Raw genomic sequence first — 20,499 nt, forward strand, 5'->3', positions numbered from 1 at the left:
CCTTATATAATTTTTAAGAACTCAAAATGATTTTTAAATCATTACTGGGATTAATTATAAATAATTATATTTTATTTAACTATTTTAAAGATAAAATCAATTGATTAAATGAATTAATCAATTAATTCAATCAATAAATAATTAACTAAAATAAATTATAAATAATTAAATAAAATTTAGATTTTTGAAAATAAAAATGAAAATAATTTTCCGAAATTAAAATAATTTAATTAACTAAATCAATTTTGAATTTAAAACAAAATTTTTAGAATTAAAATAGGATTTTTGAATTATTTTAAAAAATTCAAAATTCCAGAAACAGTTTTTTTTCAGAATGAGACTTGGGCAAAACCAAATCAAATTCGGGTCGGATAAAAAAAATAATTTGAGTCTTCAAGAATACAACCGGATCCGGGTTGAATACCGGCCGGTTTCTGGAAACAAGTCTAGATTCCGGCGGTCCAACCGCAATCCGGCAGCCCTAAATCCGGATAAAACACGCCCCACGCCTTGGTTTCTTTCAGCTAAACAGATTCATAATCAACTCAGGAGTTCACTTGCATCAACATCACTTGTAAACAACCACCATAGCCAATTCTCCGATCAAAATCGAAGAAGAGCCGGCGGCAACTCGCTGTTTTCTGGCGAAACACCGATTCCAATCATTTCCAAACCAAACACGATGATTTATACACGAAATTAAAGCGTATAAACTATACAATCTATACATACAGACATATTCATCTAATAATCAACCCAAAATCCAGAAAATCAAAAATTAAAATTAATAAAACTCAACAACTCGACTTCACTACTTTGGGGGTTATAATCATCAATTATATATACCAATTGATTGAAAATCATGTAATAAAGCTATCTCTATTATAACGACTCGTATATTTTCATATTATTTAAATGTGTAATTGTGGAATTATTAAATAAATAAAATATGTGTATGGGTTCAGTCAGTTGGATATTATTTTGTTATAAATCATATGTGATTATTGGTGTTCAAGGATTATTTGTGTAATTATTTTTATTTTTTTATAAATAATTATTATGTGATTATATTGTGATTTTTGGTGAATTATCTGATGATTGGTGTTGTTATAGGTAGTAAAGTATAAGTATGTTTATTTTATTATGTATAGAATAAAATATAGATAACTAAGGTATTTTTCTGGTAATTTTTGGAGTGTTATATGATTTTATATTGATTTATGAATTTATTAATTATTTTTTGAATAATTATAAAATCATTTTCTAAAGTCGGGAATCGTCCAACCTTAACCGTTTTTGCGTTTTTACAACCCGAAACTCTTCTGAAACCTCTTTCCTAACTTAAATCTGGTAATTCCAGACATTTTCCGTGTTTTGACTTTTTCAATCCGGATTACAGTTTGACCCGTGCACGGCTCGACATAAAATTTTCGATATGATAACCCTTTTCGATAACATTATCTTCGTACAAAGCATATTCAGGGAATATTCTATCCAAAAGTATATTTAAAGAATATTCCAGAGCATATTCAGGGAATATTCTATCCAAAAATATATTCAAGGAATATTCCAAAGCATATTCAGGGAATATTCTATTTAAAAGTATATTCAAGAAATATTCCAAAGCATAGCCAGGGAATATTCTCAAAATTTCCTCTATAAATAACCATTTATGTAGGTTTATTTCACGCATAATCATTTCACCAATAAAATTTCATAATTATCCAGAGAAAGTAGTAAGTGTTCTTCATAATTAAACTGTGATTCGAAGGTGTTATTGAACTCCGATTTTGGCATGCAAGTAGTCGAATCGAAGCTCGCAACAAGTAGAATCAAGTTTTATCAACCATATCACTGTAGATTGAAGTAGATGGAAAATCTATAGTAAAATCAATTCGAAGTTCGGGTATCTCTCACCATCTCTCTGTTTTCTCTATTCGATTCCTCCTTTCTCTCCTCCATCCTCTGTTCTTCTGTTCCTCTACCATCTTCATTGCTTTTTTTCATGTGAGTCATCACTGTGTTTCTGGTACGGCTGTTTTTGCTCGATTATTGTTGTTCAGTCGTGTGTACATTTATGTGTATATGTATGTGTATATTTCAGTCTGTGTTGCTGGTATTGTGCATGTCGCCGCCCCTCAACGTTATCTGGTGAGGTTGGTGGCACGTGTTTATGCGTGCTGTTGCCTGTTGTGTTGGGTGTATTTTGCTTCGGGAAAATTTAACTTCACTCACGTTACAATTTAAAAATTCAAATTTTGAGTATCTTCTTGAAAAAAAAATATCAAATTTATAAATTCTATTTTAAAATTTTCGAGATAGAGTAGTAGTTAAATATTTATTCTCCGGATTATTTGGATTGAATGATTGGTTTGGCATGTGATTGCTGGATTGTTGAGACGTCGATTATGTTTCGACGGGTAGGCCGGTAAATAGAGGAGGTGCTGCCTGATTTTTGAGAAAATTAAATTCAAAAATACGGGGATACATCCTGTGATTACTGGGATTACTAGTCGAACATATATACGTATATATAAATAAATTATTTTATAAATATTCGACAACCCTATTTTCCGAAACACCAGTGTTCTTATTTTTCTGAATATGATCATCAGACTTAGTTCTAATTGTATGAACCCTAATTGTTATGTGTATGATAATAGTACATATAATTACGAGTCGAGTTTTGATATCGTTTGGGTATAACTGATAGCGAGGATATGTCAAGCATATCTGGACGTCTAACATAGAGTATTACGGCTCTGTAGGTTCTAGCCAAAGGACTCAAGAACTGATATCGAACTAAAGATAACCTAGTGATCAGTCGACAAGTGCAGTGAGGTTCCAAGCGAAGGACCTGAGCGTTGAGGTCGGATCCAGGATAGTCTGCTAACTAAGTGATAAAGACGAGCATCCAAGTCAGTCCAAGGTTAATCGATATTAGTTGTTAAGCTCTGCAAGGCAAGTACCCCTGAACTAATCTTTTACAGTTCAGTATATATGAATAATTGTTGATTTAAATTACATACTGGAACAGAACGTTTTAAGTTACGTATTCCCCGTATTTAAATATGTTTTATTAACTGATGTTTTGGGGAAAAAGTAACTTCTGAAAATGCCTATCTCTAGATTGTGATAAAAATTAAAATGGGATTTTTATAATGTGTGTTGTAATCATTTAAAAAGAGATAGGTATAAATGATTTTGGAAACTGGATAAAAAATGAATCAGATATTGGATGGTCAATGGCGTAAGAGGCCCGTTATTAGGTAACGGCCCAATATGGTTGCGTAAGAGGCTAAGTCGGATGCGCGCACTGGTAGGCCGCTTAGTCCAGCATAACAGAGACCTAGCTAGTCTCTGAGTTCCGAAACAAATTGTGGTGGGATAGACTGATCAGCTGTCCCTAGAATTCATCCACTTTTATATCTAACTTTGGTGTAATGGTTCTCGTAACGGAACAAATAGTTTATGGTCCCCGTAACGGGACAGATGATTTATAGGTCCAGCAATGGATAGTGGTTTTGGAAAGGAAATAGCATGCTAAAATTGAACTCTGGTATTTATGCACAGCACACGATTGTTGATTTTGTTTTACAGAGCATGCTAGTTTTGATATCCAGTTTATACCTTTTTTATTTTCTTTCTAACAAGTTATGAATTCTGTTCCTATAATTGTTTTATCATGAATCATTTTGCTTGTTATTCATATAGTGGTACTACTGAGCAATTGATTTCTCACCCTTGAAGAATGTTTTATATATGTATTGCAGATGCCTAGGAGATTCTTTCGCGATAGTCAGGACAGGGTTCCAGTTTCTTCCGTGTCAGGCTCCTCTAAGGTAGTTGTGTTGGACCAAAGATGGTCTATTGAGTTGCTGTATTAAGTTAGTTGCGTCAGGATGGTTTGTTGTAAGTCGGTTTTGTAATAGTTGTAACCTAAATCATACTTAAACCTTGAAAAGATCTTGGTAAAGGGGTTGTGGTTATGTATAATTAATGATTTGGATTATGTTATGTTTATTATTATTGTTGTTGGTGACGTCAACTCCTGACCCCGGGGTTGAGGCCGTCACAGTTGGTATCAGAGCTACAGGTTTGAGTCCCTGATTTAGGTTAGGAGTAGAGTCAAAAGAGTATATGAAGGTTTATATATAGATGTGAGTCAGCAACTCAATCACAGGAGTAAGTCTCTGAGTTTAGTCAAGGGTTTCGGAAGTGTAACCCTGACATTTATTGAGGATTGACTGGAACTGCCCTAACTTAGAGTACGTTTCCTTCACATATGTATTATTAGTAATGTTCGATAGAGATTTCTAGTTTTTCCCTCGAGAAAATGAGTCTGATTGCGAGGATTCAGCGTTGAGTGGGTCCTTGTTGTGTCAGCTGAGAAGATGCCAACATTATTTCTAAATATCGCATTTTCTGTGTGAATGAGTGTGGTTGGACCGAGTGTGTGACCTCGGTGAGCTCGGACAATACGATAATAGTCGGTGGCTGCTATGACAGCTAAGTTCCGTGAAATACGGGGATCAGTACTGTTGTTATATCCTAAATCTTATATGCATTTCTTGAGACATATTTTGTTTTCCAGAATAAATGCCTGTTTCCCAATAGGTTGCTTATTTATCTGCAAGGGAGTCAAATTCGAAGTAAGCAACTTAAGATTCTGTTGGTTCAATTATAAATCAGATTTTCTCCCTTCTTATTGGTAAATTTTTATTTAAATATTGTATCTTTTCTCAGAGATTCTATCGGTTGATTGGGACAAACAATGCATATAAATTGATCATTTGTCTGTGTGAGAAAAGGATATGGTGGGACGCCACCGAAGTATGTGTTGTGAACTATGCGGTACTAAGACTGGCCATCTTATGTACTCGTATGGTTGCCCTCAGTCATACCTACATCTTCTTCACTTGTTCCTTCTTATTCTATTTTCTTGAGTTTAAAATTTCATTGGATATTCTATGATAATGAATTTCTATGATTAGATGATCCTCGTTATTGAAAGCAAGTAAGAGCGACTGTCGAGAAGAACGAGAGTCCTATATCAGAATATCATTTAAGAATAATGGTAACCGCGAGAGTTCGGGACCTAATGATGGAATTATAGCCTCAAAAAAAGTAAATCAATGGTTGATGAGTTACTTTCGGGTGATAAGAAATCATCCTTAGAAGAAGGGTTGGTTGAAACATGAACGATGGTGCTTAGTACAGTCAGTGTTCCTTAAGCTTGACTCGATTTACCGGCTTGTTCTACATAGTGTGTGGCTAATATATTCAGCCGACTTTTGTGGTATGTTGGATAAGTTTAGCTGTTGTACCTGAGTAGTGATGGGAAGTTGGTCAGTTGCTGTTATATTGAGGAGCTGTGCTATGGTGTTTAGTTTCTTTGTATTTTAGATTTCCTGAACTGTTGTTGATTATGTTACTGTCATTGTTGCTATGATTTCTAGTGTTCTTAATCTTGATTTCTTTGTAAATGAACCCCGATATTTAGGACATGAAACTGTGATTGGGCAGCATTTTTCTGATACAGGTGCACCGTTTAAACGGTGATACCTTCTGTCAAACATTTTATTATGTTTTGAACAAACTCATTTATATATTTCAGAAAGATGCCACCCAAGCAAGCTACCCAGTCTAAAGAAAATAGTAGTAGTTTTGCGCAGGGTCCGACTATAAATGAAATTCTAGACTTGTTGCGCCAGCAGCAGCAACAACAGTTGCAGCTAATCCAACAGGTTCAGCAGCAGCAACTACTGTTGCAGCAGCAACAACGGGGAGTGAACCAAAGTGTTAGTTTCAAATCTTTCCAGAGTGTTAAACCTCTTGAGTTTAAAGGTGAACATAATCCAGTAGCGGCTGGAGCATGGTTAAAAGAGATGGAGAAAGCTTTCAATCTTGTTCAAGTAAGTGATAATCTTAAGACTGATTATGCAAGCTACTTCTTAAAGAATGAAGCGAATTACTGGTGTGAGTCAACTAGAGCGTTAGAAGGAGAAGGCCCTGTTCTATGGGCTAGGTTTACTGAGTTATTCTTCGAAAAGTATTTTCTTGACTGCGTGGGAAATCAAATGGAGATTGATTTTCTAGAACTGAAGCAAGGTGATAGAATTGTAGCTGAGTATGAGGCTAAGTTCACAGAGTTGGCTAGGTTTGTACCAGATTATATATGTTCTGAAGTTCAGAAGGCAAGGAGGTTCCAACAAGGATTGAAGCCTGAAATTCGTAGTGGAGTGGTAGCCTTACAACTCAAGACGTATCCTTCCGTAGTTCAGGCCGCCTTGGTAATTGAATTTGATCAGAAGTTAGCCGCTAGAGAAAGAGAAGATAAGAAGCGAAAGTTAGATGATATGGAAGAAGTAACAGGTCAAGAAGGATCCAGAAAGAAGTCTCATAAAAAGGGTGGAAAGAGTAAGAATAAAGAATTTTGAAGGAAAAGTATTTCTTTATACAGGATTAGTAACACCTCAGCCAGCTCTAAGCAAGCCTAATCGGTTAAATCGCCTATATCGGAGTGTAAGAAATGCGGTAAGAGGCATGGTGGAAGGTGTAAGGCAAGTACTGAATGTTTTAGGTGTAGTCAGAAGGGACATTATGCGTCAGAATGTTAGGTGGAAAATCCAGGAGTCGTATGTTACAATTGTGGCAAGGTGGGGCATGTTGCCAAGAATTGTAGAAGTACTTCCCGAGATAGTATGGGAGGTAGTGTATCAAAAGGTTTGACGTCCAGTACAACCAAGGCTAAGACTTATAGTATGAGTAAGGGATTAGCTACTCAAAACCCTCATAAAGAACCAGAGCAATGATAGATTACCAAAAGAAGTGAATAGTAATATCTATGAAAGCTAACAATAGGATGAGTATCCAAGGGCATAAGCAGGTATATAAGGCGTGACTAGCGCAGGTAAGGGATAATAAGAAGGAAGCGCCTTAGTTGGAAAGAATCCAGATAGCAAGTGAGGTCCCAAAGTTTTTATCGAATGACTTACCAGAATAATCTTGGAGTATAAGATAATGGAACTGGTGTCAAAAGCCGTATCAGATGACCCAATAGGAATCAAGTAATCGATTAAGGGGAAACTTCAGAATTGTGAGATAAAGGACTAATGAGACAAGGTATAATCTGTGTTACGAACTGATGTGGTTTATAGAAAAGAAGAATGGATGTGCGATGTTAAGTACTGATTATCAGAAGTTGGAGAAGTTCATAAAAAGAAATAAGTGATCCCTGTATAAGATTGATTATTTATATGATTTAATTAAAAGGATGTAGTGGGTTGTGAAGGTTGACCTAAGATCAGGCCACCATTAGCTAAAGGTAAGCTTGAGGTCATACTAAAGATTGTGTTTAGAGCAAGGTATGGACATTACGAGTTCGGATGGTAATATTTGGATAAACAAATGCATGTCATATTTGAAGATTCATTGAACAAAGTGTATAAGGAGTACTTGTATAAGTTTAATTGTATTTATTGATAATATCCTCAGCTATTTATACTCTAGAAAATCCATATAGAACGCCCAAGGATTCCTCTACGAAGATTGGAAAAGGAGCAGCTGTATGTTAAGATTTCAAGGAATGAATTATGATTGAGATTACCAAAAGATTACGGTATCCTATTAGCGATCACTTAAATAAGACCAGTATATGTGATCAAGATCCCTGAGGAGTTAACAAAAGAATCGTAAAGAGTGAGGGTTAAAGTTTGAACAATCGAAGGTGAAAAAGGAAGCCTCTGTATGAAGTTCATCCTCAGTCTAAATTGATTGAAGAGTTAAAGGAATCGTCGGATCCTGAACCAGTTCACTAGATTATGAATACGGAATATTGATTGGGAAATGTTAAAAGTAACTCATAGTATACCAAGGGAGAATGCGGATTCGTGTCGGAATGATATAGAGATAAAAGTTGGAACATTGATATCGGTGGAAGTTTTGTCTTAAAAAGGAATAGTAAGATTTGAGCATAAAAGTAAGTTAAGCCCAAGAAATTCAGGATTGTGTGAGATATTAAGAAAAGTAAATAAGTTATCTATGAGTTAGCATTGTTGACATAGCGGCAACACACTCCTAGTGTGTTTTGGGTCTTTGTGGCAAGGCAAGGTATTCTTTATTTCATTAGAGCAAGATGTGTGACCCAATCTAGATACTAAATCATTGAAAACGAGACCTCAGAAATAAGTTTAATCCTAGTATGTTTGGAAGAATTCCCGAGCAGGAGAATCTACTTAAGAGTTAGTGTGAGATATGCTTGACAAATATCATCACTTATTCAGTTAGATCAGATTCTGAGGACAGAATCTTTTTTTAAGGGGGGAAGGATATAACGACTCGTGTATTTTTATATTATTTAAATGTGTAATTGTGGAATTATTAAATAAATAAAATATGTGTATGGGTTCAGTCAGTTGGATATTATTTTGTTATTAATCGTATGTGATTATTGGTGTTCGAGGATTATTTGTGTAATTATTATTATTTTTTTATAAATAATTATTATGTGATTATATTGTGATTTTTGGTAAATTATCTGATGATTGGTGTTGTTATAGGTGGTAAAGTATAAGTATGTTAATTTTATTATGTACAGAATAAGATATAGATAACTAAGGTATTTTTCTGTTAATTTTTGGAGTGTTATATGATTTTGTATTGATTTATGAATTTATTAATTATTTTTTGAATAATTATCAAATCATTTCCTAAAGCCAGGAATCGTCCAACCTTAACCGTTTTTGCGTTTTTACAACCCGAAACTCTTCTGAAACCTCCTTCCTAACCTAATCTGGTAATTCCGGATATTTTCTGTGTTTTGACTTTTTTAATCTGGATTACGGTTTGACCCGTGCGCAGCTCGACACAAAATTTTCGATACAATAACCCTTTTCGATAACATTATCTTCGTACAAAGCATATTCAGGGAATATTCTATCCAAAAGTATATTCAAGGAATATTCCAAAGCATATTCAGGGAATATTCTATCCAAAAGTATATTCAAGGAATATTCCAAAGCATATTCAGGGAATATTCTATCCAAAAGTATATTCAAGGAATATTCCAAAGCATATCCAGGGAATATTCTCAAAATTTCCTCTATAAATAACCATTTCTGTAGGTTTATTTCGCGCATAATCATTTCACCAATAAAATTTGATAATTATCCAGAGAAAGTAGTAAGTGTTCTTCATAATTAAACTGTGATTCGAAGGTATTATCGAACTCCGATTTTGGCGTGCAAGTAGTAGAATCAAAGCTCGCGACAAGTAGAATCAACTTTTATCAACTATATCACTGTAGATTGAAGTAGATGGAAGATCTATAGTAAAATCAATTCGAAGTTCGGGTATCTCTCACCATCTCTCTGTTTTCTCTATTCGATTCCTCCTTTCTCTCCTCCATCCTCTGTTCTTCTGTTCCTCTACCATCTTCGTCGCTGTTTTTCATGTGAGTCATCGTTGTGTTTCTGGTACGGCTGGTTTTGCTCGATTCTTGTTGTTCAGTCGTGTGTACATTTATGTGTATATGTATGTGAATATTTCAGTCTGTGTTGCTGGTATTGTGCATGTCGCCGCCCCTCAACATTATCTGGTGAGGGTGGCGACACGTGTTTATGCGTGTTGTTGCCTGTTGTGTTGGGTGTGTTTTACTTCGGGAAAATTTAACTTCCCTCACATTACGATTTAAAAAATCTAATTTTGATTATCTTCTTGAAAAAAATATATCAAATTTATAAATTCTATTTTATAATTTTCGAGATAGAGTAGTAGTTAAATATTTATTCTCGGGATTATTTGGATTGCATGATTGGTTTGGGATGTGATTGCTGAATTGTTGAGACGTCGATTATGTTTCGACGGGTAGGCCGGTAAACAGAGGAGGTGCTGCCTGATTTTTTAGAAAATTAAATTCAAAAATACGGGGATACATCCTGTGATTACTGGGATTACTAGTCGAACGTATATACGTATATATAAATAAATAATTTTATAAATATTCGACAACCCTATTTTCTGAAACACCAGTGTTCTTATTTTTCTGAATATGGTCATCGGACTGAGTTCTAATTGTATGAACCCTAATTGTTATGTGTATGATAATAGTACATATAATTACGAGTCGGGTTTTGATATCGTTCGGGTAGAACTAATAGCGAGGATATGTCAAGCATACCTGGACGTCTAACAGAGAGTATTACGGCTCTGTAGGTTCTAGTCAAAGGACTCAAGAATTGATATCGAACTAAAGATAACCTAGTGATCAGTCGACAAGTGCAGTGAGGTTCCAAGCGAAGGACCTGAGCATTGAGGTCAGATCCAGGATAGTCTGCTAACTAAGTGATAAAGACGAGCATCCAAGTCAGTCCAAGGTCAATCGATATTAGTTGTAAAGCTCTACAAGGCAAGTACCCCTGAACTAATCTTTTACAGTTCAGTATATATGAATAGTTGTTGATTTAAATTACATACTGGAACATAATGTTTTAAGTTACGTATTCTCCATATTTAAATATGTTTTATTGACTGATATTTTGGGGAAAAAATAACTTCTGAAAATGCCTATCTCTAGATTATGATAAAAATTAAAAAGGGATTTTTAGAATGTGTGCTGAAATCATTTAAAAAGAGATAGGTATAAATGATTTTGGAAACTGGATAAAAAATGAATCAAATATTGGATGGTCAGTGGCGTAAGAGGCCCGTTATTAGGTAACGGCCCAGCATGGTTGCGTAAGAGGCTAAGTCAGGTGCGCGCACTGGTAGGCCGCTTAGTCCAGCATAACAGAGACCTAGCTAGTCTCTGAGTTCCAGAACAAATTGTGGTGGGATAGACTGATCAGTTGTCCCTAGAATTCATCCACTTTTATATCTGACTTTGGTGTAATGGTTCCCGTAACGGAACAAATAGTTTATGTTTCCCGTAACGGGATAGATGATTTATGGGTCCAACAATGGATAGTGGTTTTGGAAAGGAAATATCATGCTAAAATTGAACTCTGGTATTTATGCACAGCACACGATTGTTGATTTTGTTTTAGAGAGCATGCTAGTTTTGATATCCAGTTTATACCTGTTTTACTTGCTTTCTAACAAGTTACGAATTCTGTTCCTATAATTGTTTTATCATGAATCGTTTTGCTTGTTATTCATATAGTGGTACTGCTGAGCAATTGATTGCTCACCCTTGCAGAATGTTTTATATATGTATTGCAGATGCCTAGGAGATTCTTTCATGATAGTCAGGGCAGGGTTCCAGTTTCTTCCTTGTCAGGCTCCTCTAAGGTAGTTGTGTTGGACCAAAGTTGGTCTATTGAGTTGTTGTATTAGGTTAGTTACGCCAGGATGGTTTGTTGTAAGTCGGTTTTGTAATAGTTGTAACCTAAATCATACTTAAACCTGGAAAAGATCTTGGTAAATGGGTTGTGGTTATATATAATTAATGATTTGGATTATGTTATATTTATTATTATTGTTGTTGGTGACGTCAACTCCTGACCTCGGGGTTGAGGCCGTCACACCTATCATCAGAATCAACAAACGATTCATAAATCAATGGTTCTGCTGATTTATTGTTGTAGAGCTCCTCGAGAGCTTCGATTTGGTTAAAAACATCAATGGTTTTACTTTCCAGATCACTTCAAAATCATGCTTTGATTCTCAAGAACACCAAGAACAATTTCAGGGAATTTTATGATTTTTATTTTTATTTTCTGATTTTTATATAATAAAATAATAATTAAATAGTGAATAAATGGTATTTATAGTTATATAAAAAATAATACCAGTTGGATGGTATTGGATCGATAAATTAGTTACTTAGCCGCTAATTAACTACAAAAACGATCCGATTTGATACCCGTATTGGATAATTATCCAAACCGGACTTTTTATAAAATACTTTATACAAAAATAATATAATCCCGTCTTTCAAAAATAAAAATTTTATTGATTTATCGAAATGATTATCATATCGAAAATTTTGCACCGGGCCTCGCACGGGTCAAACCGTAATCCGGATCGAAAAAGTAAAACACGTAAAATGTCCGGAATTACTAGATTAGGTTAGGAAGGAGTTTTCGGAAGAATTTCGGGTCATAAAAATGTAAAAACGGTTGAAGTTGGACAATTCCCGGCTTTATAAAATATTTTTGTAATTATTCCGAAAAAATTTAATAAATTCATAAATCATTATAAAATCATATAACACTACAAAAATTATTAGAAAAATGCCTTAACTATCTATATTTTATTCTGGACATATCAAAATTAACATACTCACATTTTATTATATACAAACATCCAAATATTATTATCAATCATCAAATAATTTACCAAAAAATCACATTATAATCACATAATAATCACTTATTGATAAAGATAATTATACGCTATGTCCCGGATGTTACATCCTTCCCCCCTTAAAAGGATTTTGTCCTCAGAATCACACTAAGGAATAAATATTGATATTTTTCAAGTATCTCACTTTCATTTTTTCAGGGTGATCCCTCAATCTTACAACTTTTCATAAACTTTTACTCGCAGCATCACTTATTACTTAACAGCTTTTTGCTGACATCATAATCTATTAGTTGCTCATATAACTCAACTCAAGCCTCCATTTTATATATAACAGAGTTAAATTACTTTTCCTGAGTATACACATATAAACACCTTATGAACTGTTATACGGGTGGCAGTTAAGCCAACTCACTTCCACTTATCCTGCCTATTTTACTGTCTCAAAAGGACCCGCATAACGCATAATAATTCTCTTTTTTTCTAGTTTTAGTAATTCGTTCTCATGAACGCTTCCAATAGTTACCGGCTGTTGACCCTCATTCTGTTGAGTGGCATTTATGACACTTTATTACGCTCCGTAAAGCTTTGAATTGGTGTATTTGTACTCAAGTTATTTATGTTTTAATGTGTTTTCTAGTGTTTTTGCATTTCAGGCATTAATCTGAGAATCAGGTGAATTAACATTGATTTGATGCTAATATGGTGTTAGGTTAGTGTCTAAGGAATAAAGCTCACGGAGACCGGCTCAAATCTGCAAGAAAAAGAAGAAGTCAAAGTTTTGGCAGAAGCCCAGCGCGCTCGAGCTGATCAAGCGCGCGACCGCGCCGAACTTCAGAGAGCCAGCGCGCCCGCGCTGATCAAGCGCGCAGCCGCGCCAGGTCGGGTTTCAAGAATCCTGTTTTGAATAGAAGATTGATTTCTGGACTTCTCTGCTGATTAGGGCTGCTATATAAATTACTTTAGGTCATTTTTAATAAGATATCAAGCCAGAGACTTATCAAGGAGAGTTGTAAGAAGATCGTGTTAGCACGATTCAACGAAGACGAAGAAGATCTTGTTTTTACTTGTGAATCTTTATTTTAAGTTGTACTTGGATGCTAGTTTTCTTATTTGTGAACCTTACTCTTGTTTCGTACTTGGTTTTTTTATTTAAGTATAAAGAATACGTTTATTACACCATGCTTTCATCAGAACCCACATTGATGATGAGTCCGATTATGGGCTAATCGTTATCGTGGGGTTCTAGCAGATTTATTTATGGATTTCTTTAGTTAAATTATTTCGATGCCTTAGTATGTGGTGATTGTATGATAACCTAATATTGGTTGTGCATATTCGTCTTATGAGCGTCACGAACTTATAAGATAGTGTGTTAATTCTTAATGAAGCGAAAGTGAATTTAAGGATTTAGAACTTGCCATTCTAGCATAGGTTCATGTATTTGTTATGCATGATTCGTAGGTAATTCTAACCATCGTACTTGCCCTATGTAATCAAGATAGATAAATTGTGCTTAAACCGTTATGTTGTCAAATTCTATAGACATATAGGGTCTCCATATATTTGGTGTCTATTCAGCTTCTATCTCTTTTGTGGATGTCTGGTAATATGTTATTCATGCAACAAAAGTTGACGTTTATCAGTTTCGTGTTATCTGATTAGTGTCATCACCATTGCATGTTAAGGTTAAGAACAATAAGGCTATTGAATGAAGTATTTAATGAAGTTAGAATCTCATGTTTGTCATACATATTAATTCAATCATCTTTATTTCCTTAGTTATAATTGTTAGCTTAATTCTTAGTTATAAACAACCTCAATTTCTTATCGTCTTGGCATTGAATAATAACCATACATTGTTTCTTAAGTGCGTGAATTAATTAGTTACCCAAGCTAGTCTCTGTGGGAACGAACTATAAAATATTCTATATTACTTGCAAACACGTATACTTGCGTGTATTATTAGTGCATGTTTAGCGACTAACAAGTTTTTGGCACCGTTGCCGGGGACTGCAACGTTAATTTATAGTTTATGTGGTTTCCATTAGTGGTCGTTAAAGTTCATTAACTCTGTTAGTCCCTTAACAATGTAGCAAGAATTACAGAAGGGCGGTTGAATGGAATTCTTGAACCTTTTTCTTGAAATAAAAATGTTCAACTCGATTATAGATATATTTGTTTTGATTAGCACAATGCGGAATGTAAACTTAATTGAATCAAAACATAAGTAATTAAAAACAAGAGTCTTTAAAAACTTTCTGGTGGATTTAAACAATTCCACTAGAGATATATATAATATATCGAGAGGACTCTGTGTGCAGAAATGCTCACAGCTGCTTACAAAATAGAACTGCTGAGAATACAGGAAATGCTAATAATTCTGCTTACAAAGATTTCTCTATTTTTGTGTTTCTCAGCTATCTCAGTTATCTTTCTATTTGCTACTCTCTTAGTTTATATAATACCAAGATTACAAAGTCAAAAAGACTGAACAAATATAAAATCTAACAGTCTTAATCTTTGCTGCTTTCCGTCCTCTATTACCCAGTTAATGGGCTTCCACAATGTGTTTGTATACAACTCGATGACTGTGTGTCAGCTTTCACTGTTCAACTGATGTTTGAATTCTTGATATGATCGTCCGTCGACTTTCAGATCATACGTCGATGACTTAATTGATCATCCATCGACTGCTATGTTAAACATCCGTTGATAGTCATTTGATCATCCGTCGAAGGCTTTGTTAATCATCCGTCAGTAGCTATTTTGGCACTTGACTTCATTTCACTTATACAGAATTACAAGACATCAATTATATATAATTAATCAACCTATTCTGCATATCTAGTTAAAGTCAACATGACTTATATGCTACTACAGATTCTATACAAAGGTGCATACATAACTGTGCTACAAACTTATTATTACATAAGCTACTCACTCGATGGATAATAAGTTAATCATCCGTCGAGACTATAATGAGTTATCCGTCGGGACTATAATTCTTATCCGTCGAGTGCTACATAACTTCACTAAGTAAAATCTACTTAGATGTTTTGTTTATGAAATCATCAAGTACACAACATATGCACAACAATCTCCCCCAATTTATGTCTACTGGAATTGTAGCCATAAATTAAGAGATACTTGATGATAACAAAACATCCTGAACATACATCTTTAAAGATAAATAGATAAACTGAAAGTGCTTCAATTAAACAAAATGTACAAGGTTTGGCTCACAGTCAATTCAAGATGCTCCTCTAGCCTGAGCAGATTTTTCTAGTTCCTTGAAGGTCTGGATCTTCTTCCAAGCTTTCTGTTATTTTCCTCAATTTGATTCTGGAGCTGCCTGTGGAATTCCAGTTCATCAGATTCTGAGAGATTTAGTTTTTCTTGCATTTCCAAGAGAGTCTCATTGCTAGAGATACTCAGTTGGTCTTCTAATCTGAAGAATCTTCTCACACCCTTGTCATCCATGAATTCCATCAGCCAGTAGGGCCTTAGATGCACTCTTCTCCCTGTGTATGGGATGATTAGAGTCTTTGGGAGTGCATCTTTAGCTCTAACACTCCTCAGCTCTTCAATCTTCTTCAATACTAGTCTTCTTGTAGTTACATTGAACCCAAAGTTTTTCTTGAAGGATGAATAGACTTTAATCAGCACAGCTTGGCTTTCTTGAAGAATCCTGTGAAGTGGCCACTGAATCTCCTTTCCTCCTTTGTACTTGAACACCAACCTTTCAGGTAGATTTCTGTATGCATCAATTGCCCTTACTTCATCCAGTTCATCCAGATAAAGATTTAGATCTGAAAATTCTTTGATGTCATACAAGTACAAGTAGTCTCCCCTGTTGACCTTGGGTTGAGCTTTAACTACTGACTTAGATTTGAGAGGTGACAGCTTCACTTTCTTGACTGCCCTTGACTTTGTCCTTTTTGGCTTGCTAAGGATTGGCAAGTTGAAGTCAAGAATTGGTATTTTATCCCACTCTATTGGCTCATCCTTTGGCGCAATAGGTTCACCATGTATGTTCCTGTAGGGATCCACCACCCTTATGTCTTCAAATACCACAGAGGGCTTTGATGCTTGACTTGTAGCTTGACTGGATTCCTTAGGAAATTGATCTTCCAATTCCTTGTCAATAACATCCAGTTTCCTTTTTGTTCTTCTAGCCAATTCTTTCTTTCTTGGGGATTTCTTCTATTCTTCAATCTTCTTCTTTGATTCAGCAGCTTCAGATGGTTGAGAGGGAATTTGTTGAGAAGAATTCACAGCCTGTAGCTTGGCCAAGATAGCAACCTGTTCTTTCTTTTGTTTAGACTTCTTTGCATCTAGAGCAGCTTGCCTCTTTTCCTGCCTTAATCTGGCTTTTTCTTCTTTCTTTGCTTGAGCAAATTGTGGATGTCCAGCTACCACACAAATTTCCTTTCTATTTCTGAATATCTTAGCAATTCTCCTTTTTGAAGCTGAATCAGCTGGATCTTTATAGAAGACAATAGATCTTGACAGAAGCTTCTTTTCATCAGGCATGGGTGTCTCATACACAGTGTCCATAGGGTTCTTCCAAGATGACTTTGGATAATTTGCCCTTGGTTTGAGAATTATTTCAGCCTTTGTAGACTTGATGCAGGAAGATTGTCCTTTTTCCAGATAGTTCATGCTCATCTCATTCATAATGATTGGCTTGACATGAGAGTGATGGATGGCTGACCGAACTGGCTCCTTGACTAGTTAAAACTTTTTCTGTATCTCCTCATCAATCTTATTCAAGTTGATCAAACTCAACTTTCCTTTTTAGCAACTTTCAAATTTGCTGCTGCTGCTTTGATTAGATCTATACCATCTACAACTGTTGGCTTGGAGATTGTAATTGAAGGTACAATTACTTTGCTGATTTGTACTTGAAGTTTCTCCCCCTCAGTTGGTCCTTTCTCCCCCTTACTTGATTCTCTCTCCCCCTTTTTGTTATCAGCAAGTTGAGGAGTTAGGCCTTGTGCTTTAGCCAGTTGCATGAGAAGATTTGTCTGAGTCTGTTGATTTTGAAGAAGAATAGCCACTGAATCTTCAATAACTTGAACTATGTTTTCCAGCTTGGCTAGCTTCTTTTCAGAGTATGATTCTCTCCTCAATCTTAGTAGTAGATCTTGCATGGTACCATATGGCATTACTGAATCCAACTTCTCAGAGTTATAGGTTTTCAAGTCAGCTATATCTCTTTTCAATTCATCCACACTGAGATTCTGTCTTAAGTGCTGGATCTTCATTAGATGTAGAGATTCTGTCTTAAGTGCTGGCCTTGTGAACCTTACTCTTGTTTCGTATTTGGTTTTATTTATACGTTATTAAGATTATGTTTGTTATACCATGCTTTCATCGAAACCCACGTTGATGATGAGTCTTATTATGGGCTAATCGTTATCGTGAGGTTCTAACAAATTTATTTTTGGATTTCTTTAGGTAATTTGTTTCGATGCCTTAGTATGTGGTGATTGTATGATAACCTAGTATTGGTTGTGCTTATTCGTCTTATGAGCGTCGCGAACTTATAATATAGTCTGGTAATTCTTAATGAAGCGAAAGTGAATTTAATAATTTAGAACTTGCCATGCTAGCATAGGTTCATGTATTTGCTATGCATTATTCGTAGGTAATTTTAACCATCTTACTTGCCCTATGTAATCAAGATAGATAACTTGTGATGAAACCGTTATGTTGTCAAATTCTATAGACATATAGGGTCTCAATACAATTGGTGTCTATTCAGCTTCTATCTCTTTTGTGGATGTCTAGTAGTATATTATTCGTGCAACGAAAGTTGGCGATTATCAGTTTCTTGTTATCTGATTAGTGTCATCACCATTTTATGCTAAGGTTAAGAACAATAAGGATATTGAATGAAGTATTTAATGAATTTAGAATCCCATGTTTGTCATACATATAAATTTAATCATCTTTATTCCCTTAGTTATAATTGTTAGCTTAATTCTTAGTTATAAACAACTTCAATTTGTTATCGTCTTAGCATTGAATAATAACCATACATTGTTGCTTAAGTGCGTGAATTAATTAGTTACCCAAGCCAGACTATGTGGGAACGAACTAGAAAAGATTATATATTACTTGTGAGCGCGTATACATGTGTGTATTATTAGTGTTTATTTAGTGACTAACAAGTTTTTGGCACCGCTGTCGGGGACTGCACTGTTAATTTATAGTTTATGTGCTTTCCATTAGTGATCGTTAAAGTTCATTGACTCGGACATTGTTACTTATTCTTTTGCTTGAATTATTTTAGGTACTATAGCGAGGGTGTATGCATACGCATTCGCGTACTCATAAGAGAACACTGGATAAAGCTGAGGAAGAAGTTGTGGTAGTTCGAAAGGAAGTTTTTAAAGAAGAAAAGAAGGTAGAAGAAGAAGAGAAAGTCAAGGAACCAGCTTTAGTAGAGATGGGTGATCAAGGAGAAAATCCTAAGGCTTTGATGGACTATTCTCAGCCTAAGATCAATGACATTCAGTCAAGCATCATCAGGCCATCCATCAGGGCTAACACTTTTGAGATCAAGTCAAGCACGATTCAGATAATACATAACTCAGTTCAGTTTGGGGGTTCTCCTACTGAAGACCCCAACATGCACATCAAGGATTTCATCGAAATCTACGACACTTTCAAGTTCAATGATGTAACTGAAGATGCTATCAAGCTGCGACTTTTCCCGTTCTCTCTGAGGGACAAGGCTAAGTGTTGGTTACATTCTTTACTAGCAGGGTCTATCACCACTTGGGAGGATCTTGCTCAAACATTTCTCACTAAATTCTTCCCTATGACGAAGACTTTTGTAATCAGGAATGCTCTTACTTAGTTTGCTCAGCAAACTGGAAAATCTCTGTGTGAGGATTGGGATAGATATAAGGAGATGCTAAGGAAGTTCCCACACCATGGCATGCCTGATTGGATGATTATTAACTGTTTCTACAATGGATTGGGTGCTACTTCTAGACCCAAGCAACATCAAGAGGAACCTTGTGGGCTAAGAGCTACGATGAAGCTTATGAACTTATTGAACTGATAGCTGCTAATGAGTACCAGAATCCATTCCAGAGACTGACTTAGGGAAAGGTAGCAAGAATTCTGGAGTTGGATGCAACAACTGCTATAGCTGCCCAACTTAAAGCTTTGACGATGAAGGTGGACACTTTGGCTAATCACGGGGTTAATCAAATCGCAAGTGTCTGTGAGCTTTGTGTTGGTGCCCATGAGACTAATAAGTGTGCAATTTCTAGTGAATCAGCTCAGTTTGTGAGCAAATTTCAGCGTTCGCAGCAACCTGTTCCAACCACTTATCATCCCAACAACCGCACTCATCCTAATTTCAGTTGGAGCAATGCTCAGAATGCGGTTCAACAGCCTTATCAGCAGTATCCAGCTAAGTAGTACAACCCACCTGATTTTCAGCAACCGCAATATACACCAAGACAACAACTCCAGCTCTAACAAGCTAATGAAAAATCTGAATTACGGGAGTTGAAGCTTATGTGCAAAAGTCAAGATGTTTCTATCAAGACCCTGCAAAATCAAATTGGTCAAATTGCCAATGCCTTGCTAAATTGTCAGCCTGGTACACTAGCTAATGACACGGAAGTTCCAGGAAAAAGGGAAGCTAATGAGCAGGTAAAGGCAATCACTTTGAGGTCTGGAAAGGTTGCGAATCCCGAATAAACTCAAGCATTGACTGCAGAAGCTGGGGATGAGAAAGAAGTAGAGCAGCAGGAAGTAGAAGTGGAACCAAGAAAGTCTACTGTTGAGCACAATCCTCCTGAGGGTAATACAGGGGAGAAACAGATCTATCCTGCTCCATCTTTTCCTAAGAGGCTGCAGAAGAAAAAGCTAAAGATCCAGGAAGTTTCACTATTCCGTGTACTATTGGAAATGTGTCTTTTGATAGATGCTTATGTGACTTGGGAGCTAGCATCAATCTGATGCCCTTGTCAATTTTCAAGCAGTTGGACTTACCTGATCCAAAACTGACTTATATGACCTTGCATTTGGCCAACCGTTCTATTACATATCCGTGAGATATTGTGGAGGATTTCTTGGTCAAGGTTGATAAACTCATCTTCCCTGCTGATTTCGTAGTTCTTGATTTCGAGGAGGATAAGAAGATTCCCATAATCTTGGGAAGACCTT

The 20,499-nt window shown here is 35.6% G+C and overlaps 1 non-coding gene across 1 annotated transcript; it reads right to left on the reverse strand.

Annotated features, from left to right (window-relative positions):
* Nucleotides 1-19,150: 19,150 nt before the first annotated feature.
* Nucleotides 19,151-19,257, reverse strand: LOC141662254 (small nucleolar RNA R71). Its single transcript, XR_012550377.1, has one exon. It is a non-coding gene; the product is annotated as a small nucleolar RNA R71 (small nucleolar RNA).
* Nucleotides 19,258-20,499: the final 1,242 nt, after the last annotated feature.

This window comes from Apium graveolens, chromosome 5, assembly GCF_009905375.1.
Source record: "Apium graveolens cultivar Ventura chromosome 5, ASM990537v1, whole genome shotgun sequence".
Classification (NCBI taxonomy): Eukaryota; Viridiplantae; Streptophyta; class Magnoliopsida; order Apiales; family Apiaceae; genus Apium; species Apium graveolens.